Source organism: Mycteria americana, chromosome 15 (assembly GCF_035582795.1).
Source record: "Mycteria americana isolate JAX WOST 10 ecotype Jacksonville Zoo and Gardens chromosome 15, USCA_MyAme_1.0, whole genome shotgun sequence".
NCBI lineage: Eukaryota > Metazoa > Chordata > Aves > Ciconiiformes > Ciconiidae > Mycteria > Mycteria americana.
Genome location: NC_134379.1, coordinates 15,180,011 through 15,188,092, shown reverse-complemented (window position 1 = coordinate 15,188,092; position 8,082 = coordinate 15,180,011).

The following is an 8,082-nucleotide window of genomic DNA, read 5'->3' as shown; positions in this document are numbered from 1 at the left end:
TGCCGGGCAGTCGGAGAGAGTTATACAGAGTTTTCCCCCAGTACGTAGCAAAGCTTTAGCTGAGCGCGAATGTCTGTGTGGCAGCGAATGCAGTTCCAAGGCACAGTGAAAACCAGCTAGAGCTTTCAGTGCTGGCAGCTTTCCTGTGGGCGCAATCTCTGGACGTTTCCAATTTGGCAGCCGGGCTCTGCCAGAGAGATATACAGAGTGTTGCTCCATTTCGAAGCAATGCTTTACCAGAGCGTGAATGTCTGTGTGGCAGCGAATGCAGTTCCAAGGGACAGTGAAAACCAGCTACAGCTTTCAGTACTGGCAGCTTTCGTGTGGGCGCAATCTCTGGACGTTTCCAATTTGGCAGCCGGGCTCTGCCAGAGAGAGATACAGAGTGTTGCCCCATTACCAAGCAAAGCTTTAGCAGAGCGCGAATGTCTGTGTGGCAGCGAATGCAGTTCCAAGGGACAGTGAAAACCAGCTACAGCTTTCAGTGCTGGCAGCTTTCCTGTGGGTGCAAACTCTGGACATTTCCAATTTCACTGCCGGGCAGTCGGAGAGAGTCATACAGAGTGTTGCCCCATTACCTAGCAAAGCTTTAGCAGAGCGCGAATGTCTGTGTGGCAGCGAATGCAGTTCCAAGGGACAGTGAAAACCAGCTGCAGCTTTCAGTGCTGGCAGCTTTCCTGTGGACGCAATCTCTGGACGTTTCCAATTTGGCAGCCGGGCTCTGCCAGAGAGATATACAGAGTGTTGTCCCATTACCAAGCAAAGCTTTAGCAGAGCACGAATGTCTGTGTGGCAGCGAATGCAGTTCCAAGGGACAGTGAAAACCAGCTACAGCTTTCAGTACTGGCAGCTTTCGTGTGGGCGCAATCTCTGGACGTTTCCAATTTGGCAGCCGGGCTCTGCCAGAGAGAGATACAGAGTGTTGCCCCATTACCAAGCAAAGCTTTAGCAGAGCGCGAATGTCTGTGTGGCAGCGAATGCAGTTCCAAGGGACAGTGAAAACCAGCTACAGCTTTCAGTGCTGGCAGCTTTCCTGTGGGTGCAAACTCTGGACATTTCCAATTTCACTGCCGGGCAGTCGGAGAGAGTCATACAGAGTGTTGCCCCATTACCTAGCAAAGCTTTAGCAGAGCGCGAATGTCTGTGTGGCAGCGAATGCAGTTCCAAGGGACAGTGAAAACCAGCTGCAGCTTTCAGTGCTGGCAGCTTTCCTGTGGACGCAATCTCTGGACGTTTCCAATTTGGCAGCCGGGCTCTGCCAGAGAGATATACAGAGTGTTGTCCCATTACCAAGCAAAGCTTTAGCAGAGCACGAATGTCTGTGTGGCAGCGAATGCAGTTCCAAGGGACAGTGAAAACCAGCTACAGCTTTCAGTGCTGGCAGCTTTCCTGTGGGCGCTATCGCTGGACGTTTCCAATTTCACTGCCGGGCAGTCGGAGAGAGTTATACAGAGTTTTCCCCCAGTACCTAGCAAAGCTTTAGCAGAGCGCGAATGTCTGTGTGGCAGCGAATGCAGTTCCAAGGGACAGTGAAAACCAGCTAGAGCTTTCACTGCTGGCAGCTTTCGTGTGGCCGCTATCGCTGGACATTTCCAATTTCAATGCCGGGCAGTCGGAGAGAGTTATACAGAGTTTTCCCCCATTACGTAGCAAAGCTTTAGCTGAGCGCGAATGTCTGTGTGGCAGCGAATGCAGTTCCAAGGGACAGTGAAAACCAGCTAGAGCTTTCAGTACTGGCAGCTTTCCTGTGGGCGCAATCTCTGGATGTTTCCAATTTGGCAGCCGGGCTCTGCCAGAGAGATATACAGAGTGTTGCTCCATTTCGAAGCAATGCTTTACCAGAGCGTGAATGTCTGTGTGGCAGCGAATGCAGTTCCAAGGGACAGTGAAAACCAGCTACAGCTTTCAGTGCTGGCAGCTTTCGTGTGGGCGCAATCTCTGGACGTTTCCAATTTGGCAGCCGGGCTCTGCCAGAGAGAGATTCAGAGTGTTGCCCCATTACAAAGCGAAGCTTTAGCAGAGCGCGAATGTCTGTGTGGCAGCGAATGCAGTTCCAAGGGACAGTGAAAACCAGCTACAGCTTTCAGTGCTGGCAGCTTTCCTGTGGGCGCAATCTCTGGACGTTTCCAATTTGGCAGCCGGGCTCTGCCAGAGAGAGATACAGAGTGTTGCCCCATTACCAAGCAAAGCTTTAGCAGAGCACGAATGTCTGTGTGGCAGCTAATGCAGTTCCAAGGGACAGTGAAAACCAGCTACAGCTTTCAGTGCTGGCAGCTTTCCTGTGGGCGCAATCTCTGGACGTTTCCAATTTCACTGCCGGGCAGTCGGAGAGAGTTATACAGTGTTGCCCCATTACCTAGCAAAGCTTTAGCAGAGCGCGAATGTCTGTGTGGCAGCGAATGCAGTTCCAAGGGACAGTGAAAACCAGCTACAGCTTTCAGTGCTGGCAGCTTTCCTGTGGGCGCAATCTCTGGACGTTTCCAATTTGGCAGCCGGGCTCTGCCAGAGAGAGATACAGAGTGTTGCCCCATTACCAAGCAAAGCTTTAGCAGAGCACGAATGTCTGTGTGGCAGCGAATGCAGTTCCAAGGGACAGTGAAAACCAGCTACAGCTTTCAGTGCTGGCAGCTTTCCTGTGGGCGCTATCGCTGGACGTTTCCAATTTCACTGCCGGGCAGTCGGAGAGAGTTATACAGTGTTGCCCCATTACCTAGCAAAGCTTTAGCAGAGCGCGAATGTCTGTGTGGCAGCGAATGCAGTTCCAAGGGACAGTGAAAACCAGCTACAGCTTTCAGTGCTAGCAGCTTTCCTGTGGGCGCAATCTCTGGACGTTTCCAATTTGGCAGCCGGGCACTGGGACAGAGACATACAGAGTGTTACCCCATTACCAAGCAAAGCTTTAGCAGAGCACGAATGTCTGTGTGGCAGCGAATGCAGTTCCAAGGGACAGTGAAAACCAGCTGCAGCTTTCAGTGCTGGCAGCTTTCCTGTGGGCGCAATCTCTGGACGTTTCCAATTTGGCAGCCGGGCTCTGCCAGAGAGAGATACAGAGTGTTGCCCCATTACCAAGCAAAGCTTTAGCAGAGCACGAATGTCTGTGTGGCAGCGAATGCAGTTCCAAGGGACAGTGAAAACCAGCTACAGCTTTCAGTGCTGGCAGCTTTCCTGTGGGCGCTATCGCTGGACGTTTCCAATTTCACTGCCGGGCAGTCGGAGAGAGTTATACAGTGTTGCCCCATTACCTAGCAAAGCTTTAGCAGAGCGCGAATGTCTGTGTGGCAGCGAATGCAGTTCCAAGGGACAGTGAAAACCAGCTACAGCTTTCAGTGCTGGCAGCTTTCCTGTGGGCGCAATCTCTGGACGTTTCCAATTTGGCAGCCGGGCACTGGGACAGAGACATACAGAGTGTTACCCCATTACCAAGCAAAGCTTTAGCAGAGCACGAATGTCTGTGTGGTAGCGAATGCAGTTCCAAGGGACAGTGAAAACCAGCTACAGCTTTCAGTGCTGGCAGCTTTCCTGTGGGCGCTATCGCTGGACGTTTCCAATTTCACTGCCGGGCAGTCGGAGAGAGTTATACAGAGTTTTCCCCCAGTACCTAGCAAAGCTTTAGCAGAGCGCGAATGTCTGTGTGGCAACGAATGCAGTTCCAAGGGACAGTGAAAACCAGCTAGAGCTTTCAGTGCTGAGAGCTTTCGTGTGGGCGCAATCTCTGGACGTTTCCAATTTGGCAGCCGGGCTCTGCCAGAGAGAGATACAGAGTGTTGCCCCTTTACCAAGCAAAGCTTTAGCAGATCGCGAATGTCTGTGTGGCAGCGAATGCAGTTCCAAGGGACAGTGAAAACCAGCTACAGCTTTCAGTGCTGGCAGCTTTCCTGTGGGCGAAATCTCTGGACGTTTCCAATTTGGCAGCCGGGCACTGGGACAGAGACATACAGAGTGTTACCCCATTACCAAGCAAAGCTTTAGCAGAGCACGAATGTCTGTGTGGCAGCGAATGCAGTTCCAAGGGACAGTGAAAACTAGCTGCAGCTTTCAGTGCTGGCAGCTTTCCTGTGGGCACAATCTCTGGACGTTTCCAATTTGGCAGCCGGGCTCTGCCAGAGAGAGATACAGAGTGTTGCCCCATTACCAAGCAAAGCTTTAGCAGAGCACGAATGTCTGTGTGGCAGCGAATGCAGTTCCAAGGGACAGTGAAAACCAGCTACAGCTTTCAGTGCTGGCAGCTTTCCTGTGGACGCAATCTCTGGACGTTTCCAATTTGGCAGCCGGGCTCTGCCAGAGAGATATACAGAGTGTTGTCCCATTACCAAGCAAAGCTTTAGCAGAGCACGAATGTCTGTGTGGCAGCGAATGCAGTTCCAAGGGACAGTGAAAACCAGCTAGAGCTTTCAGTGCTGGCAGCTTTCCTGTGGGCGCTATCGCTGGACGTTTCCAATTTCACTGCCGGGCAGTCGGAGAGAGTTATACAGAGTTTTCCCCCAGTACCTAGCAAAGCTTTAGCAGAGCGCGAATGTCTGTGTGGCAGCGAATGCAGTTCCAAGGGACAGTGAAAACCAGCTAGAGCTTTCACTGCTGGCAGCTTTCGTGTGGCCGCTATCGCTGGACATTTCCAATTTCAATGCCGGGCAGTCGGAGAGACTTATACAGAGTTTTCCCCCAGTACGTAGCAAAGCTTTAGCTGAGCGCGAATGTCTGTGTGGCAGCGAATGCAGTTCCAAGGCACAGTGAAAACCAGCTAGAGCTTTCAGTGCTGGCAGCTTTCCTGTGGGCGCAATCTCTGGACGTTTCCAATTTGGCAGCCGGGCTCTGCCAGAGAGATATACAGAGTGTTGCTCCATTTCGAAGCAATGCTTTACCAGAGCGTGAATGTCTGTGTGGCAGCGAATGCAGTTCCAAGGGACAGTGAAAACCAGCTACAGCTTTCAGTACTGGCAGCTTTCGTGTGGGCGCAATCTCTGGACGTTTCCAATTTGGCAGCCGGGCTCTGCCAGAGAGAGATACAGAGTGTTGCCCCATTACCAAGCAAAGCTTTATCAGAGCGCGAATGTCTGTGTGGCAGCGAATGCAGTTCCAAGGGACAGTGAAAACCAGCTACAGCTTTCAGTGCTGGCAGCTTTCCTGTGGGTGCAAACTCTGGACATTTCCAATTTCACTGCCGGGCAGTCGGAGAGAGTCATACAGAGTGTTGCCCCATTACCTAGCAAAGCTTTAGCAGAGCGCGAATGTCTGTGTGGCAGCGAATGCAGTTCCAAGGGACAGTGAAAACCAGCTGCAGCTTTCAGTGCTGGCAGCTTTCCTGTGGACGCAATCTCTGGACGTTTCCAATTTGGCAGCCGGGCTCTGCCAGAGAGATATACAGAGTGTTGTCCCATTACCAAGCAAAGCTTTAGCAGAGCACGAATGTCTGTGTGGCAGCGAATGCAGTTCCAAGGGACAGTGAAAACCAGCTACAGCTTTCAGTGCTGGCAGCTTTCCTGTGGGCGCTATCGCTGGACGTTTCCAATTTCACTGCCGGGCAGTCGGAGAGAGTTATACAGAGTTTTCCCCCAGTACCTAGCAAAGCTTTAGCAGAGCGCGAATGTCTGTGTGGCAGCGAATGCAGTTCCAAGGGACAGTGAAAACCAGCTAGAGCTTTCAGTGCTGTCAGCTTTCGTGTGGCCGCTATCGCTGGACATTTCCAATTTCAATGCCGGGCAGTCGGAGAGAGTTATACAGAGTTTTCCCCCATTACGTAGCAAAGCTTTAGCTGAGCGCGAATGTCTGTGTGGCAGCGAATGCAGTTCCAAGGGACAGTGAAAACCAGCTAGAGCTTTCAGTACTGGCAGCTTTTCTGTGGGCGCAATCTCTGGATGTTTCCAATTTGGCAGCCGGGCTCTGCCAGAGAGATATACAGAGTGTTGCTCCATTTCGAAGCAATGCTTTACCAGAGCGTGAATGTCTGTGTGGCAGCGAATGCAGTTCCAAGGGACAGTGAAAACCAGCTACAGCTTTCAGTGCTGGCAGCTTTCCTGTGGGCGCAATCTCTGGACGTTTCCAATTTGGCAGCCGGGCTCTGCCAGAGAGAGATTCAGAGTGTTGCCCCATTACAAAGCGAAGCTTTAGCAGAGCGCGAATGTCTGTGTGGCAGCGAATGCAGTTCCAAGGGACAGTGAAAACCAGCTACAGCTTTCAGTGCTGGCAGCTTTCCTGTGATTGCAAACTCTGGACGTTTCCAATTTCACTGCCGGGCAGTCGGAGAGAGTCATACAGAGTGTTGCCCCATTACCTAGCAAAGCTTTAGCAGAGCGCGAATGTCTGTGTGGCAGCGAATGCAGTTCCAAGGGACAGTGAAAACCAGCTACAGCTTTCAGTGCTGGCAGCTTTCCTGTGGGTGCAAACTCTGGACGTTTCCAATTTCACTGCCGGGCAGTCGGAGAGAGTCATACAGAGTGTTGCCCCATTACCTAGCAAAGCTTTAGCAGAGCGCGAATGTCTGTGTGGCAGCGAATGCAGTTCCAAGGGACAGTGAAAACCAGCTACAGCTTTCAGTGCTGGCAGCTTTCCTGTGGGCACAATCTCTGGACGTTTCCAATTTGGCAGCCGGACTCTGCCAGAGAGAGATACAGAGTGTTGCTCCATTTCGAAGCAATGCTTTAGCAGAGCGCGAATGTCTGTGTGGCAGCGAATGCAGTTCCAAGGGACAGTGAAAACCAGCTACAGCTTTCAGTGCTGGCAGCTTTCCTGTGGGCGCTATCGCTGGACGTTTCCAATTTCACTGCCGGGCAGTCGGAGAGAGTTATACAGTGTTGCCCCATTACCTAGCAAAGCTTTAGCAGAGCGCGAATGTCTGTGTGGCAGCGAATGCAGTTGCAAGGGACAGTGAAAACCAGCTAGAGCTTTCACTGCTGGCAGCTTTCGTGTGGCCGCTATCGCTGGACATTTCCAATTTCAATGCCGGGCAGTCGGAGAGAGTTATACAGAGTTTTCCCACAGTACGTAGCAAAGCTTTAGCTGAGCGCGAATGTCTGTGTGGCAGCGAATGCAGTTCCAAGGGACAGTGAAAACCAGCTAGAGCTTTCAGTGCTGGCAGCTTTCCTGTGGGCGCAATCTCTGGACGTTTCCAATTTGGCAGCCGGGCTCTGCCAGAGAGATATACAGAGTGTTACTCCATTTCGAAGCAATGCTTTACCAGAGCGTGAATGTCTGTGTGGCAGCGAATGCAGTTCCAAGGGACAGTGAAAACCAGCTACAGCTTTCAGTGCTGGCAGCTTTCGTGTGGGCGCAATCTCTGGACGTTTCCAATTTGGCAGCCGGGCTCTGCCAGAGAGAGATACAGAGTGTTGCCCCATTACCAAGCAAAGCTTTAGCAGAGCGCGAATGTCTGTGTGGCAGCGAATGCAGTTCCAAGGGACAGTGAAAACTAGCTACAGCTTTCAGTGCTGGCAGCTTTCCTGTGGGTGCAAACTCTGGACGTTTCCAATTTCACTGCCGGGCAGTCGGAGAGAGTCATACAGAGTGTTGCCCCATTACCTAGCAAAGCTTTAGCAGAGCGCGAATGTCTGTGTGGCAGCGAATGCAGTTCCAAGGGACAGTGAAAACCAGCTACAGCTTTCAGTGCTGGCAGCTTTCCTGTGGGCACAATCTCTGGACGTTTCCAATTTGGCAGCCGGACTCTGCCAGAGAGAGATACAGAGTGTTGCTCCATTTCGAAGCAATGCTTTAGCAGAGCGCGAATGTCTGTGTGGCAGCGAATGCAGTTCCAAGGGACAGTGAAAACCAGCTACAGCTTTCAGTGCTGGCAGCTTTCCTGTGGGCGCAATCTCTGGACGTTTCCAATTTGGCAGCCGGACTCTGCCAGAGAGAGATACAGAGTGTTGCCCCATTACCAAGCAAAGCTTTAGCAGAGCACGAATGTCTGTGTGGCAGCGAATGCAGTTCCAAGGGACAGTGAAAACCAGCTACAGCTTTCAGTGCTGGCAGCTTTCCTGTGGGCGCAATCTCTGGACGTTTCCAATTTGGCAGCCGGGCTCTGCCAGAGAGAGATACAGAGTGTTGCCCCATTACCAAGCAAAGCTTTAGCAGAGCACGAATGTCTGTGTG